This window comes from Saccopteryx leptura, chromosome X (genome assembly GCF_036850995.1).
Source record: "Saccopteryx leptura isolate mSacLep1 chromosome X, mSacLep1_pri_phased_curated, whole genome shotgun sequence".
Taxonomy (NCBI): Eukaryota; Metazoa; Chordata; class Mammalia; order Chiroptera; family Emballonuridae; genus Saccopteryx; species Saccopteryx leptura.
Genome location: NC_089516.1, coordinates 69421872 through 69449788, shown reverse-complemented (window position 1 = coordinate 69449788; position 27917 = coordinate 69421872). Strand labels below are relative to the sequence as shown.

At 36.4% G+C, this 27917-nt stretch overlaps 1 pseudogene; it reads right to left on the bottom strand.

Annotated features, from left to right (window-relative positions):
• The window catches only part of LOC136386366 (PRELI domain containing protein 3B pseudogene), a 149007-nt pseudogene extending 122784 nt beyond the window's left edge, over positions 1-26223 (bottom strand).
• Positions 26224-27917: the final 1694 nt, after the last annotated feature.

The following is a 27917-nucleotide window of genomic DNA, read 5'->3' as shown; positions in this document are numbered from 1 at the left end:
CTCTTCTTAGCTTCTGGTAATTTGTCATTAATCTTTAGCATTCATTGGTTTACAGATGCCTCATTCCAATACTCCAGCTTCACATTGAATTATTACTGTATTTCTTCACATAGGCTTTCCTCTGTGCATGTCTGTTTCTGTGTCTAAATTTCTCCTTCTTATGAGAACACCAGTCATATTGGGTTATGGCCCATGCTGATGATCTCATTTTAATTGATTATGTTTATAAATACCCTATTCCCAAATAAAGTCACATTCTGAGGTACTAGGAGTTAAACCTTCAACATATCTATTTTGGAGGATACAAATCAATACATCACACAGCCAAAATGTCCTATAACAGATGATAGTGGTACCACAGAAGTTGCCATTTCAGTCCCTGATCAGGGCACATGCAGGAACAGCTCAATGTTCCTGTCTCTCTGTCTCTGTCTCTCTTTCCCTGCCTATACCTCTCTCTTAGAAAAAAGAAAAGAGTGGTATTTACATACCATGGAATACTAGTCAGTAACAAAAAAAATAATTGTAGATACACACAATTTAAATGCCTCTCAAGTACATTATCTGAGTGGATTAAAATAATTAAAGGTCACAAATTATGATTACATTTATATAACTTTCAAAATGGAAAAAAATAGTAGTGATTTCTAGGGTTTAGGCTTAGGAATGTTGTATTGCAAGAGAGTGAGTGTGATTATAAAGAGAGGGAGATTTTTGAGGTGATCAGATAATTCTGTATTGTGATCATAATGATGATTCTTTGAATCAACTCATGTGATAAAATGAAGACATAAATCTATTTATGTCTATTTATCTATTTATTTATAGACATAAATCTATACACATATATTCTACCAGTTCCAATTTTCTGGTTTTGATGTTGTTCTATAGTCATATACTATATAACCATTAAGGGAATTGAGTGATTGATACACTAGACTTCCTTATATATTTCTGTGCAACTTTCTAAAAATGTATAATAGTTTCAAAATAAAAAGTTTCTGAAAATTAAAGTGTTGTCACCCCTACAAAAAGGATCCATCTTCTCCAAAATGCAGGGGTTTTGTCTGTAATCCACTGCTAAGCAGGAGTGCACACTGAGACTGCTGACCAATAGCAGCAGCCCTCTGATGTAAGTGTGAGCACAGAGTAGAGTGTACCAAATGGGAGACTGTAGTTCACAAGAAAGTGACAATAGCCCAAAAAACTGAATTGGGTGACAAATTTGCATTGAGACCTGGAGGTAGCAGAGTTGTTTGAAAGATCTTTTGAGCCACACCTTGAGGATACACCAAAATACTAGTGCGATTCATGTAAAGGAATTATATTTTGAAAGGATTTTAGGTCCTGTATGAGCCAGTAGGAGCAACAGCAGCAAAATGTGTGTTATGTGACCTTATACAAGCCATAGGTTGGTAAAAACAGGGAGGTCAATTATAAATACAATGTACTAAGTCCTATAACAGAGTTAAAATAAAGTGCTATGGAAACTCAGAAGAGAGAGTAACTAACCAACATTGGTTGAGAAAGATCTCATGGAATATTACAATTTGGTTTGGAAATGTTAGAAAGTTTTAGGAAAAGAAATAGCATATACAAAGACAGAGAGATGTAAGTAAGCCTAAGAAATTAAAAGTGGCTTATCAATAGATAATTAGATAAAGTGTGTGAGATTATATAGGCATATTCAATGGAATATTATTCAGCCATATAAAAGGCAAACTTTCCATTTGTTGCAAAATGGATGGACTTTGGGGGGATCATACTAAGTAAAATAACTCAGAGAAAGATAAATACTGTGTGATATCACTTACATGTGGAATATAAAAACAAAACAAAAATCAAGTTACAGACAGAGAACAGATTGGTGGTAGCCAGAAGCCAGGGTTGTGCAAAATGGGTGAGGATAATCAAAAAGTATGCACTTCTAATTATAAGATGAATAAGTCATAGGGATGCAACATATACAGCATGGTGACTATAGTTAACAATATATATATTCTGAAAGTAGAAGAGCCTGACCAGGCAATGGTGCAGTGGATACAGTGTTGGAATAGGACATGGAGGACTCAGTTTCAAAACCCCAAGATCACGAACTTGAGTGCGGGCTCATTTGGTTTGAGCAAGGCTCACCATCTTGAGACCAAGGTCGTTGACTCAAGAAACTCACTCAGTCTGCTGTAGCCCCCCGGGCAAGACACATATGAGAAAGCCATCAATGAACAATTAAGGTGGTGCAACGAAGAATTGATGCTTTTCATTTCTCACCCTTCCTCTCTGTCTGTCCCCATCTGTTCCTCTCTCTGTCTCTCTCTGTCTCTATCACAGAAAAAGTAGAGGAATTCTTGAAAGTTTACATCACAAGAATAAAATTTGTAACTATGTGTGATGATGGATATTAATTAAACTTCTTGTAGTAATTATCTCACAATTTATACATATATCAAATATTTATGGTATACACCTAAACTTATACATTATATGTCAATTATAGATCAATTTTTTAAAGCTTTAAAAATTGATGTTTTCAGGCTCCCATCAACAGGCTACACATCTTGACATCTGTCCTTTACCAACTTCATGGTCACTCCCTTTTATTTTATAAACATGTTAAAACTTGGCCTCTTCACCCCAATTCTTAATGTCATACTGGGTGATCTTCCTGAAATTCTAAATACATCTATATAGATATTTATATTTATCCATTGATATCAGTTATAAAAATCTTCATTTTTTCATGTTTTCTGCATTCCAATCAATTACCACTCCATAATCACACTGTGAAATTGCAACATACAACTTCATCCTTCAATTTCACACCACTTTTGAGCCCCTATTCCTTGTTCCAAATTTCTTGTTTCACCATTTCCACCATGACTAGTCTTCAAAATAATCTGTAATTTGCATTAGTTCTTAAAATTTATCCCTATCACTAAGGACTCTCTACTCTTTTTTTTTTTTTTTTTCATTATTCAGCTTAGATTTCATGATGCATCTTATCAACCATTCTCTTACAAATACCATGGAATTTTTGTTTACCTGCTCTTTCAGCCTATTCATCTGAGGAAACAAAACATTACACAACACCAATAATTTGTTCTCACCCTTTTTGCCAGACATGCACATTAATAACAGCTGAAAAACAATTTAATGAAGGGCAGTTCTGAACCATTAAGAATTCATGACCCCAAGTCTCAGTTGTGTCTTCAATATACCCCAATAATTGTATTATATTTCTCTAATTTTCTAAGACTCTCAAAAATAATTACAACTCTTCTTCAAAATTCTGACCTTCCTACCTTCCTTCAGCAGATGCTGTTCTCTACAATTTCACAGGGTGAGAAAACTATCATGTAATACTACTTACCTTTCTAACAGCAAACATATAAATAGGGCTAAAATTCAATTAGTATAAATTGGTTAGCTGCATGATTCTTAAAATAATAAAAAATCATACTAATTGATATACAATGGTATGCCTCTGCCCTCAAAAATGCCCCTTTACTTCTCTTACTACCTTTCTGGGACTTCTCTGACCTCCTCATAATTCTGTAGCTAAAATATAAATTGTTGATTTATCAGGAGGCTTCAAAAACCCTGTTTCACCCCTAGACAAATCTCTTTTTAAACTGGATGCTACTCTTGCTATATTAGTTGTTAAATATGTTGAATATCACCCCTAAACAAAGCCTTCTTCCATCTTCAATCATTGTTCTTCCATAATTATCCTAAAAATGCTACATTAGAGATACACTGGTAAAACAATGTAGACAAATGTAATAGTAAAATATTGAAAGACAAATATCCATCAACAAGAGAACAGCTGAATATATATGGTACACCCATGCAATTATGAATGGAAATGAGGAATATATCTATATACTGTTACAGAATGAAATTCATAATATATTAAGAGAAATGTACAGAAAGTATGTATAGAATATGTTAGGAAAGAATAATAAAAGGTATATATCCACAAGCTGTATATTTGAAAAATGTATGTGTATTTATTACATATATGCTATATTCCAAGTACACAATTTGGGGATATATGTGGACATACAATTTGTGGATACCCATATACACACCTACACACATATGCATCTTTGATTATACTTAAAGTAGAAAAATAAAACAGACTCTTTTTTTTTTATAAATAATTTTTTTAATGTTAATGGGATGATATCAATAAATCAGGGTACTTATATTCAAAGAAAACATGTCCAGATTATCTTGTCATTCAATTATGGTGCATACCCATCACCCAAAGTCAGATTGTCATCCTTCACCTTCTATCTAGATTTCTTTGTGCCCCTCCCCTTCCCCTTCCTCTATCCCTCCTCCCCCCCCCCCCGCCACCGGTAACCACAACACTCTTGTCCATGTCTCTTAGTCTTGTTTTTATGTCCCAGAAATGTATGGAATTATGTAGTTCCTGGTTTTTTCTGATTTACTTATTTCACTCCGTATAATGTTATCAAGATCCCACCATTTTGTTATAAATGATCTGATGTCATCATTTCTTATGCCTGAGTAGTATTCCATAGTGTATATGTGCCACATCTTCTTTATCCAGTCATCTATTGAAGGCCTTTTTGGTTGTTTCCATGTTCTGGCAACTGTAAACAATGCTGCAATGAACATGGGGCTACATTTGTCTTTACGTATCAATGTTTCTGAGTTTTTGGGGTATATACCCAGTAGAGGGATTGCTGGGTCATTAGGTAGTTCTATTTTCAGTTTTTTGAGAAACCACCATACTTTTTTCCATAATGGTTGTACTACTTTACATTCCCACCAACAGTGAATGAGGGTTCCTTTTTCTCTACAGCCTCTCCAACATTTGCTATTACCTGTCTTGTTGATAATAGCTAATCTAACAGCTGTGAGGTGGTATCTCACTGTAGTTTTGATTTGCATTTCTCTAATAACTAATGAAGATGAGCATCTTTTCATATATCTGTTGGCCATTTGTATTTCTTCCTGGGAGAAGTGTCTGTTCATATCCTCTTCCCATTTTTTTATTGGATTATTTGTTTGTTTGTTGTTGAGTTTTATGAGTTCTTTGTATATTTTCGATATTAGGCCGTTATCTGAGCTGTTGTTTGAAAATATCATTTCCCATTTAGTTGGCTGTCTGCTTATTTTGTTGTCAATTTCTCTTGCTGAGCAAAAACTTCTTAGTTAGATGTAGTCCCATTCATTTATTTATCTTTGCCTTCACTTCTCTTGCCTTTGGAGTCAAATTCATAAAGTGCTCTTTAAAACCCAGGTCCATTAGTTTAGTACCTATGTCTTCTTCTATGTACTTTATTGTTTCTGGTCTTCTATTTAGGTCTTTGATCCATTTTGAATTAATTTTAGTACAAGGGGACAAGCTGTAGTCAAGTTTCATTCTTTTAGATGTGGCTTTCCAGTTTTCCCAGCACCATTTGTTGAAGAGGGTTTCTTTTCTCCACTGTGTGTTGTTGGCCCCTTTATCGAAAATTATTTGACCATATATATATGTGGTTTTATTTCTGGACTTTCTATTCTGTTCCATTGGTCTGAGTATCTATTTTTCTGCCAGTACCATGTTGTTTTGATTGTTGTGGCCCTATAATAGTTTGAAGTCAGGTATTGTAATGCCCCCAGCTTCATTCTTTTTTCTTAGGATTGCTTTGGCTATTCGGGGTTTTTTATAATTCTATATAAATCTGATGATTTTTTTGTTCCATTTCTTTAAAAAGGCATCGAAATTTTGATGGGAATTGCATTAAATTTGTATATTGATTGTGGTAATCTGGCCATTTTGATTATATTTATTCTTCCTATCCAAGAACAAGGAATATTTTCAATCTCATTGTATCTTTTTCGATTTCCCATAACAATGCTTTGTAGTTTTCATTATATAGGTACTTTACATTCTTGGTTATGTTTCTTTCTAGGTATTTTTTTTAGTTGCAATCATGAAGGGGATTATTTTTTTGAGTTTGTTTTCTGATATTTCATTGTAGGCATATAGAAAGGCTATGGACTTTTGTATGTTAATTTTGTATCCTGCGACCTTACTGTATTGGTTTATTGTTTCAAGTAATCTTTTTGTGGAGTCTTTGGGGTTTTCAATATATATAGGATCATATCATCTGCAAAAAGTGATACCTTTAATTCTTCTTTTCTGATATGGATGCCTTTTATTTCTTTATCTTGTCTGATTGCTCTGGCCAGAATTTCTAGCACAACGTTAAATAAGAGTGGAGAGAGTGGACAACCTTGTCTTGTTCCTGATTTAAGGAGGAAAGTCCTCAGTTTTATACCATTTAATATGATGTTGGTTGGTGGTATATCATATATGGCCTTTATCATGTTCAGATACTTTCCTTCTATACCTATTTTGTTGAGTGTCTTACACATAAAGTTGTGTTGTATTTTATCGAATGTCTTTTCTGCATCTATTGATAAGATCATGTGGTTTTTGTTTTGTTGATATGGTGTATTACGTTAACCTTTTTATGTATGTTGAACCATCCTTGAGATTCTGGGATGAATCTCACTTGATTATGATGTATTATTTTTTTAATATGTTGTTGTATTCAATTTGCTAGTATTTTGTTTAGTATTTTAGCATCTGTATTTATTAGAGATATTGGTCTGTAGTTTTTTTTTGGTTTTTTTTTGTGCCATCCTTACCAGGTTTTGGTATGAGGGTTATGTTGGCCTCATAAAATGTGTTTGGAAGTATTGCTTCTTCAATTTTTTGGAACACTTTGAGTAGAATAGGAACCAAGTCTTCTTTGAATGTTTGATAGAATTCACTAGTATGACCATCTGGGCCTGGACTTTTATTTTTGGGGAGGTTTTTAATAGTTTTTTCTATTTCCTCCCTGCTAATTAGTCTGTTTAGGCTTTCTGCTTCTTCATGACTCAGTCTAGGAAGGTTGTATTGCTCTAGGAATTTACCCATATCTTCTAGATTGTTGAATTTGGTGGCATATAGTTTTTTTGTAGTATTCTACAATTATTCTTTGTATTTCTATGATGTCTGTGGTGATTTCTCCTCTTTCATTTTGGATTTTGTTTATATGAGTCCTTTCTCTTTTTTCCTTGGTGAATCTTGCCAAGTGTTTGTCAATTTTGTTGATCTTTTCAAAGAACCAGCTTCTTGTTTTATTAATTTTTTTCTATAGTTTTTCTGTTCTATATTTTATTTATTTCTGCTCTGATTTTATTATTTCCTTTCTTCGGCTGGTTTTGTGTTGTCTTTGTTCTTCTTTTTCTAGTTCCATAAGGTTTGAAGTTAAGTGGTTTACTTGGGCTCTGTCTTCTTTGTTTATTAGACCTGAAGTGATATGAACGTCCTTCTTATTACTGCTTTTGCAGCATCCCAGAGATTCTGGTATGTGGTATTGTCATTTTCATTTGTCTGTATATATCTTTTGATTTCTGTGATTATTTCTTCTTTGACCCATTCATTTTTTAAAAGTATGTTGTTTAATTTCCACATTTTTGTGGGTTTTTTTCCCCTTTTTTGCAGTTGAATTCTAGTTTCAAGACTTTATGATCAGAAAATATACTTGGTATAATTTTAATTTTTCTGTATTTGCTGATGTTATTTTTGTTGCCTAACATATGGTCAATTCTTGAGAATGTCCCTTGTACACTAGAGAAAAATGTATACTCTCTCACTTTTGGATGAAGGTCCTGTAGATGTCTATCATGTCCAGGTGCTCTAGTGTTTCGTTTAAGGCCAATATATCTTTATTGATTTTCTGTTTGGATGAACTATCTAGAGCCATCAGCGGCATATTGTGGTCTCTAAGTATCATTGTATTTTTGTCAGTTTTTGTTTTTAGGTCAGTCAGTAGCTGTCATATATTTTGGTGATCCTTGCTTTGGTGCATATATATTAAGGATTGTTATGTGTTCTTGATTCAGTGTCCCCTTAATCATTATGAAATGACCATTTTTGTCTCTGAGTACTTTTGCTGTCTTGTAGTCAGCATTATTAGATATGAGTATTGCTACACCTGCTTTTTTTTGGATGTTATTTGCTTGGAGTATTGTTTTCCAGCATTTCATTTTGAATTTGTTTTTATCCCTGTTGCTTATATGTGTTTCTTGTAGGCAGCATACAGTTGGATTTTCTTTTTTTTTTTTATTATATAATTTTATTTTTTTAATGGGGTGACATCAATAAATCAGGATACATATATTCAAAGATAACAAGTCCAGGTTATCTTGTCGTTCAATTATGTTGCATACCCACCACCCAAAGTCAGATTGTCCTCTGTCACCTTCTATCTTGTTTTCTTTGTGCCCCTCCCCCTCCCCCTTTCCCTCTCCCATTCCCCCCTCCCCCCCGTAACCACCACACTCTTATAAATGTCTCTTAGTTTCACTATTATGTCCCACCTACGTATGGAATAATACAGTTCCTGTTTTTTTCTGATTTACTTATTTCGCTTCGTATCATGTTATCAAGATCCCACCATTTTGCTGTAAATGTTCCGATGTCATCATTTCTTATGGCTGAGTAGTATTCCATAGTGTATATGTGCCAGATCTTCTTTATCCAGTCATCTATTGATGGGCTTTTTGGTTGTTTCAATGTCCTGGCCACTGTGAACAATGCTGCAATAAACATGGGGCTGCATGTGTCTTTACGTATCAATGTTTCTGAGTTTTGGGGATATATACCCAGTAGAGGGATTGCTGGGTCATAAGGTAGTTCTATTTTCAGTTTTTTGAGGAACCACCATACTTTCTTCCATAATGGTTGTACTACTTTACATTCCCACCAACAGTGTATGAGGGTTCCTTTTTCTCCACAGCCTCTCCAACATTTGCTGTTACCTGACTTGCTAATAACAGCTAATCGAACAGGTGTGAGGTGGTATCTGATTGCCGTTTTGATTTGCATTTCTCTAATAGCTAAAGAAGATGAGCATCTTTTCATATATCTGTTGGCCATTTGTATTTCTTCCTGGGAGAAGTGTCTATTCATATCCTCTTCCCATTTTTTTATTGGATTGTTTGTTTGTTTGTTGTTGAGTTTTATGAGTTCTTTGTATATTTTGGATATTAGGCCCTTATCTGAGCTGTCGTTTGAAAAAATCATTTCCCATTTAGTTGGCTTTCTGTTTATTTTGTTATCAGTTTCTCTTGCTGAGCAAAAACTTCTTAGTCTGATGTAGTCCCATTCATTAATTTTTGCCTTCACTTCTCTTGCCATTGCAGTCAAATTCATAAAATGCTCTTTAAAACCCAGGTCCCTGAGTTGAGTACCTATGTCTTCTTCTATGTACTTAATTGTTTCAGGTCTTATGTTTAGATCTTTGATCCATTTTGAGTTAATTTTTGTACAGGGGGAGAGACTGTAGTCCAGTTTCATTCTTTTGCATGTGGCTTTCCAGTTTTCCCAGCACCATTTATTGAAGAGGCTTTCTTTTCTCCATTGTGTGTTGTTGGCCCCTTTATCAAAAATTATTTGACTATATATATGTGGTTTTATTTCTGGACTTTCTATTCTGTTCCATTGGTCTGAGTGTCTATTTTTCTGCCAATACCATGCTGTTTTGATTGTCGTGGCCATATAATAGAGTTTGAAGTCAGGTATTGAAATGCCCCCAGCTTCATTCTTTTTCTTTAGGATTGCTTTGGCTATTCGGGGTTTTTTATAGTTCCATATAAATCTGATGATTTTTTGCTCTATTTCTTTAAAAAATGTCATTGGAAGTTTGATGGGAATTGCATTAAATTTGTATATTGCTTTGGGTAATATAGCCATCTTGATTATATTTATTCTTCCTAGCCAAGAACAAGGTATATTTTTCCATCTCATTATATCTTTTTCGATTTCCCTTAACAATGGTTTATAGTTTTCATTATATAAGTCTTTTACATTCTTTGTTATGTTTATTCCTAAGTATTTTATTTTTTTTGTTGCAATCGTGAAGGGGATTATTCTTTTGAGTTCCTTCTCAGTTGTTTCATTGTTGGCATATAGAAAGGCTATTGACTTCTGTATGTTAATTTTGTATCCTGCGACCTTACTGTATTGGCTTATTGTTTCTAGTAGTCTTTTTGTGGATTCTTTGGGGTTTTCGATGTATAGTATCATATCATCGGCAAAAAGTGATACCTTTACTTCTTCTTTTCCAATATGGATGCCTTTTATTTCTTTGTCTTGTCTGATTGCTCTGGCTAGAACCTCTAGTACCACATTAAATAAGAGTGGAGAGAGTGGACAACCCTGTCTTGTTCCTGATTTAAGGGGGAAAGCCTTCAGTTTAGTGCCATTTAATATGATGTTAGCTGATGGTTTATCATATATGGCCTTTATCATGTTGAGATATTTTCCTTCTATACCCATTTTGTTGAGAGTCTTAAACATAAAATTGTGTTGTATTTTATCGAAAGCCTTTTCTGCGTCTATTGATAAGATCATGTGGTTTTTGTTCTTTGTTTTGTTGATATGGTGTATTACATTAAGCGTTTTACGTATGTTGAACCATCCTTGAGATTCTGGGATGAATCCCACTTGATCATGATGTATTATTTTTTTAATATGTTGTTGTGTTCGATTTGCTAGTATTTTGTTTAGTATTTTAGCATCTGTATTCATTAGAGATATTAGTCTGTAGTTTTCTTTTTTTGTGCCATCCTTGCCTGGTTTTGGTATGAGGGTTATGTTGGCTTCGTAAAATGTGTTTGGAAGTATTGCTTCTTCTTCAATTTTTTGGAAGACTTTGAGTAGAATAGGAACCAAGTCTTCTTTGAATGTTTGATAAAATTCGCTGGTATAGCCGTCAGGGCCTGGACTTTTATTTTTGGGGAGGTTTTTAATGGTTTTTTCTATTTCTTCTCTACTGATAGGTCTGTTTAGGCTTTCTGCTTCTTCTTGACTCAGTCTAGGAAGGTTGTATTGTTCTAGGAATTTATCCATTTCTTCTAGGTTGTTGAATTTAGTGGCATAAAGTTTTTCATAGTATTCTACAATAATTCTTTGTATATCTACGGTGTCCGTGGTGATTTCTCCTCTTTCATTTTGGATTTTGTTTATATGAGTTCTTTCTCTTTTTTCCTTGGTAAGTCTTGCCAAGGGTTTGTCAATTTTGTTGATCTTTTCAAAGAACCAGCTCCTTGTTCTATTAATTTTTTCTATAGTTTTTCTGTTCTCTAATTCATTTATTTCTGCTCTGATTTTTATTATCTCCTTTCTTCGGCTGGTTTTGGGTTGTCTTTGTTCTTTTTCTAGTTCCTTAAGGTGGGAAGTTAAGTGGTTCACTTGGGCTCTCTCTTGTTTTTTCATATATGCCTGAAGTGATATGAACTTCCCTCTTATCACTGCTTTTGCTGCATCCCATAGATTCTGATATGTCGTATTGTCATTTTCATTAGTCTGTATATATCTTTTGATCTCTGCACTTATTTCTTCTTTGACCCATTCATTTTTTAAAAGTATGTTGTTTAGTTTCCACATTTTTGTGGGATTTTTTTCCTCTTTTTTGCAGTTGAATTCTAGTTTCAAGGCTTTATGATCAGAAAATATGCTTGGTACAACTTCAATTTTTCTGAATTTGCTGATGTTGTTTTTGTGGCCCAACATATGGTCAATTCTTGAGAATGATCCATGTACACTGGAGAAAAATGTATAGTCAGTCACTTTGGGATGAAATGTCCTGTAGATGTCTATCATATCCAGGTGCTCTAGTGTTTTGTTTAAGGCCACTATGTCTTTGTTGATTCTCTGTTTGGATGACCGATCTAGAGCCGTCAGCGGTGTATTGAGGTCTCCAAGTATGATTGTATTTTTGTCAGTTTTTGTTTTAAGATCAATAAGTAGCTGTCTTATATATTTTGGTGCTCCTTGGTTTGGTGCATATATATTAAGAATTGTTATGTCTTCTTGATTCAGTGTCCCCTTAGCCATTATGAAATGGCCATTTTTGTCTCTGAGTACTTTTCCTGTCTTGTAGTCAGCATTATCCGATATGAGTATTGCTACACCTGCTTTTTTTTGGATGTTATTTGCTTGGAGTATTGTTTTCCAGCCTTTCACTTTGAATTTGTTTTTATCCTTGTTACTTAGATGAGTTTCCTGTAGGCAGCATACAGTTGGATTTTCTTTTTTAATCCATTCTGCTACTCTGTGCCTTTTTATTGGTGAGTTTAATCTGTTTACATTTAGTGTAATTATTGATACTTGTGAGTTCCCTATTGCCATTTTATATCTTGCTTTCTGTTAGTTTTGTGTCTTGTTTGATCCTTCTCTTTTGTTTTTCTATCTTTTGTTTTTATTTGGTTGTATTCCATACATCTTTCCACTGTTGCTATCTTTTTTATCTCATGTGCTTCTGTGGTGGTTTTTTCAATGGTGGTTACCTTTGAATAATGAAAAGGGTCCCTACCCTGTTCATTGTAGCGAACTATTTTGTGAGTACTTTTGCACTCCATCGTCCTTTGCTACTGTTAATCTCCATCTTCTCCCCCTCTTTCTTTTTGTTGTTGTCACAGTTTAAATTTGGTTTTATTGTGTTCTTCTTGGAGCTTTTACTTGTGGCTCTGTTTTTTTTTTGTTCTTTGTATCTGATTGGAGAACCCCCTTTAGTAATTCCTGGAGTGGGGTTTTTCTGATGATAAATTCTCTCATCTTTTCTGTATCTGTGAATGTTTTTATTTCTCCTTCATATTTGAAGGATAGCTTTGATGGGTATAGTATTCGTGGCTGAAAGTTCCTCTCTTTCAGGACTTTAAATATTGGGGTCCACTCTCTTCTAGCTTGTAGAGTTTCTGCTGAGAAATCTGATGATAATCTAATGGGCCTTCCTTTATATGTTGTATTCTTCTTTTCCCTGGCTGCCTTGAGAATTTTTTCTTTGCTCTTGGTTTGTGTCAATTTCATTATGATATGCCTTGGAGTAGGTTTGTTGGGGTTAAGAAAACTTGGAGTTCTGTTTGCTTCTTGAACTTGAGGCTTTAGTTCTTTCTACAGGCTTGGGAAGTTCTCATTTATTATTTGTTTGAGTATGTTCTCCATTCCATTTTCTCTCTCTTCTCCTTCTGATATACCTATTATTCTTATGTTATTCTTTTTGATGGAGTCAGATAATTCTTGTAGGGCTATCTCATTTTTTTTAATTTTTGAGTCTCTTTCTTCTTCTCTCTGTTGTGCCTCAAGTTGCTTGTCTTCTATTTCACTAATCCTCTCTTCTATCTGACCTGTTCTATTAGCTAAGCTTGTTACTTCGTTTTTCAGCTCATGAATTGAGTTTTTCATCTCTGTTTGATTTGTTTTTATAGTTTCAATTTCCTTGGACATATATTCTTTGTGTTCATTGAGTTGTTCTCTGAGCTCTCTAAATTGCCTTTCTGTGTTTTCTTGTATATCTCGGAGGATTTTTAGGATTTCTCTCTTGAATTCTCTGTCATTTAGCTCCAAGGTTTCCAATATATTAAATTTTTTCTCCATAGATTTTTCCTCATCTAGCTGTGTTACCTCTCTTTCTTTTGTATCCATGATATTCGATTTTCTCTTCCTTAATGGCATCTGAGGGTGGTTTTGTTGATAGTATTAATGAGATTTAATAAAGAATAAAAAGTTTAAAAAAATAATAAAAAAAATCAAAAAGAGTTGTTTTTTTTAAAAAAAATTAATAATGAAATAAAGAAAAATAAAATAAAATAAAAATTTAAAAAAAAATGGAAATTATTCCCCCCCTCCTTTTTTCCCCTCCTCTCCTCTCCCCTCTTTCTTGATAAAATCTTGTGGTGGACTATGAATTATAACAAACAATGCCCGTGATGGAGGGCCTGAATTGGGGAAAAGTAATAAAGGGGCAAAAAAAAAAAAAAAAGAAAAAAGAAAGAAAAAAGAAGAAAAAAAAAAAAAGAGCGTATGGACCCACAAAAAGCAAATAAGGAAAAAATTTGGGTCAAGAATAAAATGATTTGCTTTTAGGTGTTGGTTGTCTAAGAGTTATGAAGAGAGGATTAAGAGGAAAACGGAAAAATGGGGGGACAAATTAAAAAATTACTATTGTATTTAGTGGAACAAGAACTAGATAATATGGAGAGCCAGGGATGGGAGCAGTGCTAGTGAGTTAAAAAGGTGAAGTAAAAACCCCCCAAAATGCCACAAACATAAGTTTGAGTCCCAGATAAGATAATTTGTTTGTTATTGAGGTTTGAATGAGAGGAGATGTAAAGGAGAAAGGAAGAAACTAATATAGAGGGAGAAAAGAAAGAGAGAGAGAGAGAAAAAAAATGGAACCACTAAAAGAAGATAAAAGAAAGGAGAGAGAGAGAGAGAGAGAGAGAGTTAAGGGTTTTGGAGTGCAACCCTCATAGAGAGAAAGGAAGAGAAGAGAAAAGATAATGGGAGATGTAACACTTATGGGTAGTGTAGTTCAAGGAGAGGAGATAGTAAGACCGGTAGAGAGTTAATCGGCCAAATTGGAGGAGGAAAAAAAAAAGTATCAAGAATAAAGATAAGAGAAACAAATGAACAAATATAATAAAATGGGATAGGTTATAAAGTCTGCAGATTATTCTTGATTTTGAGAGGTTATCTTCTTGCTTTTTCTTTTCTCTCCCTCTTCCTGGTCGGTGACTCTGTACCCCGGGTTTTGCCCCTTTGCCACGCTCAGGTGGAGGTTTGCAGTTGATAAGTCTCTATGGCAATGTCATGTATTGTGCTTTAGTCTCGTTGGCAGTCGAGGCTATTAGCATTTATAGGCTCCGACAGTGAGAGAGTCCGTGTTCCTGGAGCCTTTCTCCTAGTCTTTCCTTCCTCAATTAGTAGCCTGATAATCCAGCTATGGGGTTGCTGCTGCCTCTGCCTGGATAGTAAGAGGCTCAAAGAGCTGGCAACTCCCCACTCTATTTCCACTCAGCACAGGGCTCTGGGTAAGGCTCAGTCAGTCAGAGCTGCTAGCATAATCAGGTGGGTTTTCCGGCCTTTCAAAGACCTCTGGCTCTGCCACTCTGTCTGGTAACACAAGCGGACGCCCACTTCTGGGGTGCTTGGAGGAAACTCTCACTCACTGGCAGACCAGGATATCCGGCCAGCAGTCTCACGCTCTGAGTGAAACCCCCAACCGCAGGGAAAGTTGCAGCGTTGGAATTGAGTCTCGCTCCGTCCCCATGTGCGGCTTTTGCAAGGCACTGGGGCGGCCCGAGATTCCGATTTGGCCCACACAAAGGCCCCTGACTCTGCCCCTCTGTGCGATAACACGGGCGCGCACTGCCGAGGCACTCAGAGGAATCGCTCACTCCTTATCTGCGTGCGCAGACCAGGATATCAGGCCGGCCGCGTTTCCCTCTGAGTGAAACACCCTCCAGTACGGAAAATCTCCACCGTTGGAATTAGTTCTCACTCCCTCCCGTGCGTGGCTTTCCCAGGGCGCTGGGGCTGCCCAGAGACACTGCCCTCGGCCCACAGAAAGGCCTCTGACCCTGCCTCTCCGTGGGGCAACACGGGCACCCACTTCCGGGGCTTAGGAAGAAATCTCTCGCCCACTAACTGCGCACCAACCAGGAGACCGGGTAAAATGTCCGCGCCGCTTGTCTTTCTTTGTTTGGGTTTGGCGCGAGTGTTAGCTTGTATTGCCCGGGTTGCCACAGGATCAGATTTTCCTCGGCTTGGATCTCCGTGCCACAGCCTGGTTCGGCCGTTTGTGTCACGGCCTGGATGTATTCACCCCCTTTGCCCGCCTCAGTTTCTATATTCACAGTTACCAGAGAAAGCCGCCCTGTTTAGGTTAGTGACGAAGGCGGAGCATTTCTTACTCCCTATTTCCTTCGGGGTTTGGTTATATATTTAGCCAATTTTTCACTCAATCATACCTTTGGGTGTATTGCGAAGCATCTGGAAGCTCCAAGTATAGGTTTTTCTGTTTCTGGTTGAAGATCTTGTTGAGTTTTGGGGGAGATTTATCGGTATCGCTTCCTACCCCGCCATTACTCTGACGTCATCTCCTCGGATTTTCTTTTTTAATCCATTCTACTACTCTGTGTCTTTTTATTGGTAAGTTTAATCATTTACATTTAGTGTAATTATTGACACTTGTGGCTTCCCTATTGCCATTTTATAAATTACTTTCTGTTAGTTTTTTATCTTGTTTGATTCTTCTCTTGTTTTTCTATCATTTGTTTTTGTTTGTTTGTATTCCATCTTTCTTTCCACTGTTGCTACCTTTTTTAAGTCATGTGCTTCTCTGGTGGTTTTTTCAAGGGTGGTTACTAATAAGTAATGAAAAAGGTACCTGCCATATTCATTGTAGTACTCTATCTTATGAGTATTTCTGCACTCCATCGTCCTTTGCTACTGTTAATCTCCATCCTCTCCCCTTTTCTGTTTTTGTTGTCACAGTTTAAATTTGATTTTATTGTGTTCTTGGTGGAGCTTTTAATTGTGGTTTTGTTTTGTTTTGTTCTTTGTATCTGGTTGGAAAACCCCCTTTAGCATTTCATGAAGTGGGGGTTTTCTGATGATAAATTCCTTCATCTTTTCTGTGTCTGTGAATGTTTTTACTTCGTATTTGAAGGATAGCTTTGACAGATATAGTATTCATAGCAGGAAGTTCTTCTCTTTCAGAACTTTAAATATTGGGGTCTACTCTCTTTTGGCTTGTAGAGTTTCTGCTGAGAAATCTGATGATAATCTAATGGGCTTTCCTTTATATGTTGTATTCTTCTTTTTCCTGTTTGTCATGAGAACTTTTTCTTTGTCATTGGTTTGTGCCAATTTCATTATTATGTTCCTTGGAGTAGGTTTGTTTGGGTTTAAAAAACTCGGTGTTCTTTTTTCTTCTTGAATTTGAGGCTTTAGTTCTTTCCACAGGCTTGGGAAGTTCTTGAGTATTATTTGTTTGAATATATTCTTCATTCCATTTTCTCTCTCTTCTCCCTCTGATATACCTATTATTCTTATGTTATTCTTTTTTTTTTTTTTCACTTTTCTGAAGCTGGAAACGGGGAGAGACAGTCAGACAGACTCCCGCATGCGCCCGACCGGGATCCACCCGGCTCGCCCACCATGGGGCGACGCTCTGCCCATCAGGGGGCGATGCTCTGCCCATCCTGGGCGTCGCCATATTGCGACCAGAGCCACTCTAGCGCCTGGGGCAGAGGCCACAGAGCCATCCCCAGCGCCCGGGCCATCTTTGCTCCAATGGAGCCTTGGCTGCGGGAGGGGAAGAGAGAGACAGAGAAGAAAGTGCGGCGGAGGGGTGGAGAAGCAAATGGGCGCCTCTCCTGTGTGCCCTGGCCAGGAATCGAACCCGGGTCCTCCGCACGCTAGGCCGACGCTCTACCGCTGAGCCAACCGGCCAGGGCTGTTATTCTTTTTTGATGGAGTCAGACAATTTCTGTAGGGCTTCCTCATTTTTTAAAATTTTTGAGTCTCTCTCTTCTTCTCTCTGTTGTGCCTGAAGTTGCTTATCTTCTATGTCACTAATCCTACCTTCTATCTGGCCTGTTCTGTTAGCTAAGCTTTTTACCTCTTTTTTTAGTTCATGAATTGAGTTTTTCATCTCTGTTTGATTTGTTTTTATAGTTTCAATTTCCTTGGTAATATATTATTTTTGTTCATTGAGTTGTTTTCTGAGCTCCCTAAATTGCCTTTCTGTGTTTTCTTGTATATCTCTGAGTATTTTTAGAATTTCTATTTTAAATTTTCTGTCATTTAGCTCCAAGGTTTCCAATATGTTAAATTTTTTCTCCATAGATTTTTCCACATCTTTCTGTGCTACTTCTCTATCTTTTGTATTCATGATATTTGATTTCCTTTTTCTTAATAGCATCTGAGGGTGATCTTGTTGATAGCACTAATGAGAATTAATAAAGAGTAAAAAGTTTAAAAAAGAAGAAAAAAGAAAAAATGGAAAAAATTTGGAAAAAAATAATAATTTATTATTTACCCTTTTTTTCTTCTTCTCCTCTCCTCTCCTCTCCTCCTTAGGAAAATATTGTGATGAATTGTGAATTATATTATGCTAAATGGAACCAATACTGCCTATAACGTAGGGCCTGAGTTGGGGGGAAGTTATCAAGGAGCAAAAAAAAAGGTATAGACCTACAAAATACAAAAAAAAAATTTGGGTCAAGAATAAAATGATTTGCTTGTAAGTGATGGTCGACTAAGAGATATAATGAAAGGGATAAGAAGGAAACAAGAAAAAGGAAAAAAAATCTATTATATTTTGTGAAGCAAAAACTAGATAGAATGAAGATCCTGGGTTGGGAAGAATGCTAATGAGTTAAAAATCAAAGTAAAAAGCACCCAAAATGCCACAAAGAAAAAATTTGAGTCCCAAGCAAAATATTTTGTTCACAATTGAGGATTGAATGAGAGGAAAAGTAAAAGTAGAAAAGAAGAAAGTAATAGAAAGGAAGAAAAAAGAATAAGGGGAAAAGAAGAAAAAAGAAAAAAAAACAAAAAGAGAGAGAGTTAAGGGTTTTAGAGTGTAACTCTCATGGAGAGAAAGGAAGAAGAAAAGAAAGAAAGTGGGAATTGTAACACTTATGGGTAGTGTAGTTCAAGAATAGGAAAGGATAAGATCAGCAGAGAATAAAAGGACCAAGGTGGAGGAAAAAGAAATAATAATAATAAAGGCAAGAAGATGAAAGAAACAAAAAAAAAAATAGTGGAACAAGTTATAAAGTCTGTGGAGTTTTCTTGATTTTGAGAGGTTAACTTCTTCCTTTTTCTTTCCTCTCCCTCTTCCTGGTTGGTGACTCTGTACCCTAGGCTCTGCCCCTGTGGCACTCTTAGTTAGAGATTTGCAGTTGATGAGACTCTATGGCGTTGTCATATATTAGGCTTCAGTCTCATCGTTAGTCAGGTCTTGTTAGCGTTTGCAGGCTCTGACAATGAGAGAGTCTGTTTTCCCGGAGCCTCTCTCCTAGTCTCTCCTTCCTGAATTAGCAGCCTGATGATCCAGCTATGAGGCTGCCACTGTCTCTGCCTGGGCAGTAAGAGGCTCAAAGAACTGGCAAATCTCCACTCTATCCCCACTCAATGCAGGGCTCTAGGTAAGGCTCTGTCAGTCAGAGCCACCAGATTAATCAGACGGGGCTGAGAGCCAATTGCTCTCAAGGTGAAATTCTATGAGCCTCCAGGCCTGTTCAGCACACCTAGCACTCTGTGGGACCACTCTCCCCAGGCTTTTTGCACTTTGTAACCTGTTTTGGCTGTGAAGAAGATGCCCTAGTCGCTGCCTGCAGTACAGGAAGTCTTAATATCTGCCAAGTCCCTCTTTTTTTTAGCATATATCCCTGAGTATGAAAGCTCTGCCAATCAGAAGGTGCCCCCACCCCTTTAGCAAGAGGCACTAAAAAATATCACACCTCTTGTCTTAGATCTCTGAACTGAGAGAGATCTTGTCAGTGAGAGCCGAGTAGGTCAGTTGGGAGGTGAGCAGACCGTGGGTTAAGCTAATTTCAGCGATTGGATCTGCTGATCTGCTCCAGGAAGGACTGCAAGCTGCCTGCACACCCCTCCCCCGATGATCTGCTCCAGGAAGGACTGCAAGCTGCCCACGCGCCCCTCCCCCGATGCTTGATTGTTAGCTTAAATGACTGGCTGAGGAACCCCGCCTGCCCAGAGAAGCTCGGATGTAGGGAATTGTGCTTTGGCGCACTCCCTGTGCCACTGGCAGCTGCTGCTCATGGCTCGGGCTTTAGCTCACGTGGGCTGATTCACTGCAGGCAAACTCTTTCCTCAGCTTGAATGAACATCTGTGCTGCAGTCTAGCTTCCTCCACACCCTTAGCCCCCCCCTGACTCTGAGTTCCAAGTGAAAGCAGCCTTTGCTCAGGTTAGTGAGGAAGGCAAAGTGTTCCTTTCTCCGACTTATTTCCTTCAGGGTTGATTATATATTTAGTCAATTTTTCGCTCAATCATACCTTTGTTTTCAGTATGTGGTACCCCTAGACGCTCCAAGGATAAATTTTTCTGTCTGTGGTTGATGAACTTGTTGAAATTTTGGGGAGATTTGTCAGTCGCATTCCTCATGGCATCATTTCTCTGACGTCACTCCAAAACAGACTCTTAAACCAAACACAAACTAAGTTTTTAAAAGGAAATTACAATTTGAGTAAGAGTTTTCAAAAAGAGTAATCACCAGAGATGGACAAAAAATACTGTCATATTATTCAGGCCCTGTGTACAACTCTAAAAAGTTGGAACTTTATTCTATAGGAAATAAGAAGCTATCAAAGAACTTCGTGTAAGAATGATGTAATCAGATTTTTTAATATAGGGAGAGCATGTTGGTGATAATATGGAAAATAAATTGATTTTTTATGAGACTGGAAGAAAAACCATTAAAGAGTTTCATGATGTGAAACAATGGCTAAGGGATAAAGTGCAAGAAAATCTCAAGAGATGAGCAGACAGAACAGAGTTGGAGGTGCATTATTGTAAAGTTGCAGACTGTGAAGCTCTTAGTTCAATGGGTCTCAATGGGTGTGTTTTTCATGTGTGTATCATAATTCAGAAAAATGGAAAGTGTGTTGGCATTCTTCATATAATAAAAATACTATAAATAACCTTTAAAAAGTCAGTATTTAAATGATGTGGAAATATTCACCTGAAATCTATGTACTCTTGTTGATCAATGTCACCCTGTTAAATTTATTTTTCTAAATAAAAGAAAACTCAGTGATAATCATATCATAATCACATATTACCATATGGCTCTGAGTGTCTGTAAAAAAACCAACTACAGTTTTTTTATCATTTATTTGGAAACAATATAATGGAACAATTACATACACTAACTAGAATTCATTTTGCCTAGATTTAAACCTCACATCTACCACACCAGGCAGGTTTCTTATTAATCTTTATGTACCTCAGTTTCTCGTCTTGAAATGAGGATAATAATGATTCATAAGATATACATGATTACATACATTCATGCATGAAAAGTGTCTAACATATATCAAGCAGGTCATAAATGTAACCTACTGTAATTAGTGGTCACTTAAGAACTATATCACTATTTGAGAGCAACGTTTGCTTCCCTAACTGCTCCAAAGTATATTTAAGAGGCAAAGTCTTAACTGTCTCAGTAAAATCTATAAACTCTCTCTGGCCCCCACTTGATGGGCAGTTGCTTCTCACTGATTACTCACAGAAAGTTATATTACCAATATAAACCTCATTTAAGGACCCATTCACTTTAGATTTTAACTCTGGGAACCACATGTTTGAGGAGAGGCTCTGATGTATCTGGTATAAAACACAACAGGTAAAGTTAAACTACTTCATGTGCATTAGAGTATAAACTCTGAGCTCCTACTTACAACTCAAGGAAGAGATTTAAAAATAACTAAGATAGTCTTTGAAGAGACTTCATCAGTGAGGGTCTGTAGCCTATTGTGTTAGAAAAAAAATAAAAAAATATTTTCTCTATGTGCAAGGCATTGTGAATTTGCATCAGAACTGAACATAGGCCTGAACTGTGGTGACACAGTGGATTAAGGGTAGACCTGGGAATGCTGAGGTTGCCGGTTCAAGTCCCTGGGCTTGCCTGGTCAAGGCACATATGGGAGTTGATGCTTTCTGCTCCTCCCTCTTCTCTCTCTCTCTCTCTCTCTCTCTCTCTCTCTCTCTCGCTCCCTCTCTGTCTCTCTCTCTAAAAAACTAAATAAAGTTAAAAATAAAAGAAATTTTAAAAAAATTAAAAAAAAACTGAACATAAAACTAACTTTTGTACTTCAAGAAAAAAGAAACAGTTGGAGAAGATGCACATAATGATAATTAAAATGATCACAGCTATAGATTTTGAAAAATACTGAGAATCTGTGACCGTAAAGGGTTATTTAAAAATTATTAATTTCTAAAGCAATGAGCAACTCTAATAGATTAACATTTATTGAACAATGATATAATATGTACTTCCCTTATCCCAGTTTTTTTGAGATAGAATTGATATACAGCAATGTATAAGTTTAAGCTGTACTTAAACTTATTTAACATACTCATATGGTGACATGACAACCAAAAAGGCCAGATGACATCTATCATTTCATATGAATACCAAAAACAAAAGAATTTTTTTCTTGTGATGAGAACACTTGGTCTCTACTCTCTTAAAAACTTTCAAATATACTGTGCAACAATGTTAACTATGATCATCATGTTATAAAATACATTCCCAGTACTTTTTTATTTCATAACTAGAAATTTGTACCTTTTGACTACCTTGCATCAACTTGTGCTACCCATGTACTATGCCACTGGTAACCACAAATCTGATCTTTTCATCTATGAGGTTGACACTTTTTTAATGTTTGTTTGTTTCTAGATTTCACATTAAGTGAAAATATATAGTATTTATCTTTCTTGTTCTGATTTTTATCACTTAGCATAATGTCATCAAGTTCCATTCATTGTATTGCAAATGATTTCCTTTTTATGGCTGAATAGTATATATTTTAAAATAATAGAATATATAAATATGCAGTATATAAAATATATTCTAATAATATATAACAAATGAAATATATATTCTAATAATATATAAGGTGGGAAAAAATAAGTTTATAATTGTTCATATGGACAGTAATACAGTAATTAATATATAATACAAGAATAAACTGTGTTTTGTATACTCACAACTATTAACTTACTTTTGTCCCACCTTGTATATAGTATATAAATATATATATTATCATAATATATATACAAATACATATGTCCTTTGCAAATATTTTTTACATTCTGGAGGTTGTCATTTCATTTTGTTCATTGCTTCTTTTGCTATGCAAAAACATTTTAGTTTGAGGTATTCCCACTTGTTTACTTTTTTCTGTTACTTGTGCTTTAGATGCCATTCAAAAATTATTGTCAAAACCCATATAAAGAAATTCATTCTTATAAAATAAGAATTTTATGGTTTCTAGTTATACAGTTAATTTTTATTCCATTTGTGTTAATTTTTATGATGTACGTTAGGGGTCTATTTTCATTATTTTACATTTGAATATACAATTTTCCCAAAAAAATTCATTGAAGAGACTGTCTTTCTCTGCTGACTACTCTTTGTTCCCTTCTCAAATATTATCGGGACATACATACATAGGTTTATTTCTTGGCTTTCAATTTTGTTTCATTCTTCTAGGTGTCTGTTTTTATGACAGTACCATAGTTTTTAAATTAAATTTATGGGGATGACATTTGCTAATAATATTATATGTTTCCTAAGAAACCAATGTCACCCAATAAATTTAATTAAAAAATACTATAGTAATGGCATAAAAATAGACACCTAGAATTTTTAAAACATGCAATACCTAACTATTTACTCAGGGCACTGATCTCTTCTCTTTAGATTGTCAAATAAAAAAATTACAACATCCAACACAACATCCAACACAATAGTCAACTTCTGTGCATGCCCTAACTTGAACCATACATATATGTGTCATATGATACAGTTGTATGTTATGAATCATGTCACATAATAAGATTGCATCTGATTGCTTAATATTGTTACCAGAAATTATATACAAGTATAAACACCTTAATTCTCCAAAGAGGACAAACAGATGGACAATAGGCATATGAAAAAATATTCAACATCACTAATCATCAGAGAAATACAAATTACAACCACAATGAGATACCACCTCACACCTGTCAGAATGGTGCTCATCAACAAAACAACACACAATAAGTGCTGGCGAGGGTGTGAAGAAAAGGGAGCTCTCCTGAAATGCTGGTGGGAATGTAGATTTGTGCAGCCACTATGAAGAACAGTACGGTGTTTCCTCAAAAAATTAAAAATGGAACTGCCATTTTATTCAGCTATCCCACTTTTAAGAATATATCTTAAAAATAACAAATCACTGATTCAAAAGAAGATATGCACCCACATGTTTATTACAGCATTGTTTACAATAGCCAAGATCTGGAATCAGCCCAAATGTCTGTCAGTGGACGAGTGGATTAAAAAGCAGTGGTACAGGCCTGACCTGTGGTGGCACAGTGGATAAAGCATCGACCTGGAAATGCTGAGGTCGCCGGTTCGAAACCCTGGGATTACCTGGTCAAGGCACATATGGGAGTTGATGCTTCCACCTCCTCCCCCTTCTCTATCTCTGTCTCTCTCTCCTTGCTCTCTCTCTCTGTCTCTCTCTCTCTATCCTCTCTAAAAAAATGAATAAATAAAATAAAAAAAAATTTTAAAAAGCAGTGGTACAGGCCTGCCCTGTGGTGATGCAGTGGATAAAGCCCCAACCTGGAATGCTGAGGTCGCCAGTTCAAAACCCTGCGCTTACACATATGGGACTTGATGATTCCTGCTCCTGCCTTCTCTGTCTCTCTGTCTCTGTCTGTCTCTTTCTCTCCTCTCTAAAATGAATAAATAAAGTCTTTAAAAATAAAAAAATTAAAAATACAGTGGTACATATACACAATGGAATACTATGTGGCCATGAAAAATAAGGCAATCTTACCTTTTGCGACAACATGGATGGACCTGGAAACTATTATGTTAAGTAAAATAAGCCAGGCAGAGAAAGATAAATATCATATAATCTCACTTATATGTGGAATCTAATGAACAAAGTGAACTGAAGAATGGAATAGAGGCAGAGGAAGGGTCACCGGGACCAGAGGGACAGCTGTCAGAGGGAAGGGTGATGAGAGTATGGGATCAGAGAAGGTGAATTGATGAGTGAAATTATACATATGAACACAGAGATACAGATAACAGGATAGCAAATCCCAGAGGGAGGAAGGAGGAAGGAAGGAGTTAGGGGGAAGGAGGCCAAGGGGGTATAAACAGAGACACAGAGGTGGGGGGTGAGGGTGTCATATTCAGTGGGGCACTTGAATTCATGTAAACCCAATAAGTTAAAATTAATAAAAAATAAAATAAATAATGTCACTAGAACAAAAAGGGTAGGTAATTACTACTATTATTTTTTTTGTAAATCAATCAAAATTAAACCTACTTTTGTCAGGTAATGAAAAAATATCATATATTTGGTATGCTGCAGATTTTTAGTAATTAGTTTATTGTGCCATTGTTAGTGTAGGTACTTACCTTACTATTAATTTTAGAAGAAGGAACAAAGGGGATCAGACATTGAGTCTAATAAACTGAGAAGCTGAATCAGATATTAGACCTGCTGCATTTGAAAGTTACAGCATTTCATTTAATGATTTACTAGAAAGCTATGGCATTCACAACCTCAACCTCATTTCCCAGGAGACCACTTTATCCTCTTCCTAGGGGACTTAATCTTCAAAGCAGGCAGTAAAATTCTCCCAAAGGGACTGACAGTCTGGTATCAAATTTTCAGAAGAGCATGGAGCAATTTCTCTGCTGTGCACATGCACAATAGAAACCATATGATGCAGTAGAACTTTTGGACATCCACAATAGAAGTCAAGATGGTACAAGGGAAGGTGCTTCTACTTTGAGGCATGCACAGTAGAAGCCAAGACAGCAACATGAAGGGTTATAATATAGCCTGGGAAAATCTGCGGAAAGAATCTGATTGCTTAGAGTGTGCAGAACCCTAGTAGGTACAGGAAAAGGATTGGTTAGAGGGTTAGGTTCAAATCAAGCTTAGGAAGAATCAGGAAGTGACTTGGATGGTTTAAATGACAGCTTGCTCATTACCAAGAAACAGGAAAATATATGAAGGATTTTCAGGAATTTTGGAACAATTGTTGCTGGAGCCTGCCCACCTCCTACGTCCATAAGGGTATATTATTTCCCTTCAACTCAATAAAATCTTGCCACTATGTTTAAACTCCACACCAAAAAATTCCAATAAAAACATTTACAGAGGACGTGTACAGACACTTCTCCCAATAAGACATGCAAATGACCAGATGTATGACCATACTATTTTAATTACTATAACTTCAGAATGCAGTTTGAAATAAGGAAATGTGGTGTCTTACTTTTTCCAGGAATGTTTTGACTATTTGGGGTCATTTATGGTTCCATATGAATTTTATGATTCTTTTTCTTTAATACAGTGGTACCTAGAGATACAAGCAGACCAACATACTTTTTTTAAGATATAAGCTGCAACTCAGTCCATATTTTTGTTCGAGATCCGAACAAAATTCCAAGATACGAGTCGTGATTTTTAGAAGTTGCTGCTAGTTGGCGCATTGGCGCACAGGTCCGGTATCGGCCGCACAACAACAGCATCTTGTTCTTCCTCGTGTGTTACCCACAGAATCAAGTCGAATCTCGTGCGCTGTACTCATGCTTGCATCATTTTTGCATTTTTACTAACTTTTTTTGTGTGCTATCATGGGGCCGAAAAAAGTGAGTGTAAATGACAGTGGTGAGAAGAAGAGAATGATGTCAATAGAAGTAAAGCAAGAAATAATAGAAAAACATGAGTATGCTGTATGAGTGATTGAACTGACAAGGCTGTACAACCACAATACATCTACAATTTGTACCATCCTTAAACAAAAGTATGCCATCAAAAGCACAAATCCAGAGAAAGGAACTACAACTCTTTCCCAATTAAGGACAAATATCCATGAAGAAATGGAGAAGCTTCTGCTGGTGTGTGTGAAAGAGAAAGAGCTAGCGGGAGATACAGTGATGGAGACAGTAATATGCAAAAGGCCATGTATTATTTACAGTGACTTGAAGATGAAAGAACCATCAACCTCAAAAGAGGCAGCAGAAGATACATTTAAGGCAAATCACAGCTGGTTTGAAAATTTCAAGAAGAGATCTGGCATCCACTTAATGTCGAGTGCTGACGTTAAGGCAGCTGAGGAGTACATCATACATTTTGCTGTGCTTATCACAAAGGAAGGCTACATCTCCCAACAAGTGTTCAACTGTGATAAAACAGAATTGTTTTGGGAAAAAATGCCCCAGAGGACTTTTATCACCACAGAGGAGAAGAACCTGCCAGGCCATAAACCCATGAAGGACCATCTGACCCTTGCATTGTGTGCAAATAGTAGTGGTGACTGTAAAGTAAAGCCACTGGTAGTGTATCATTCTGAAATTCCTCGAGCCTTTAATACTCACAAGATTCTTAAAGAAAAACTGCAGCTTATGTGGCACACCAATGCTAGGGCATGGGTTACGCAGCATTTTTTTTTTTTGAACGGGTAAATCTCGTATTTGGTCCTGCAGTGAAGAAATATCTTCAAGAAAAAAAAATTCCCAATGAAAGCATTACTAATCCTTGATAGTGCTTCAGCCCACCCAACTAGTCTTGAAAATGACATTCTCGATTACTTCAAATTTGTGAAAGTCCTCTACCTCCCACCCAACACAACTTCAATCTTACAACCTATGGATCAACAGGTCATTTCCAACTTTAAAAAGCTTTACACAAAGCACTTGTTCCACCGCTGCTTTGAGGTGACTGAGAATACAAATCTAACCCATCGAGAGAGTTTTGGGAAGATCACTACAACATCGTGATATGTTTACGCATTATTGACTTGGCATGGCAAGAGGTTACAAGAAGAACCTTGAACTCATCATGGAAAAAGTAATAGCTTAATGTTTTTGCACACAGGTACTTTGAAGGATTAGAACCAGAGACCGAAACCAAGGTAGAAGCACTGGAGGAGATTGTGTCCATTGGAAATTCGATGGGTTTGGAGGTGGATGAGGGTGATGTAAACAAGCTTGTCGAGGAGCATGAGGTGGAACTCTCAACTGAGGAGTTGAGGGAGCTACAGATGATGCAACATATGGTGCTTATGCAAGAGATAAGTAGTGAGGAGGAGGTAGAGTTGGAGGAAGTGATTTCTCCAAGTGAAATTAAAGACATGTTGGCAATGTGGGAGAAGCTTTCAAGTTTCATTGAAAGAAACACCCAGAAAAAGTTTCAACTGGTCATGCTTCAGCACTTTTTAATGACACTTGTTTGTCACATTTCTGTAACATTTTAAAAGGCAGGCAAAAGCAAACCTCTTTG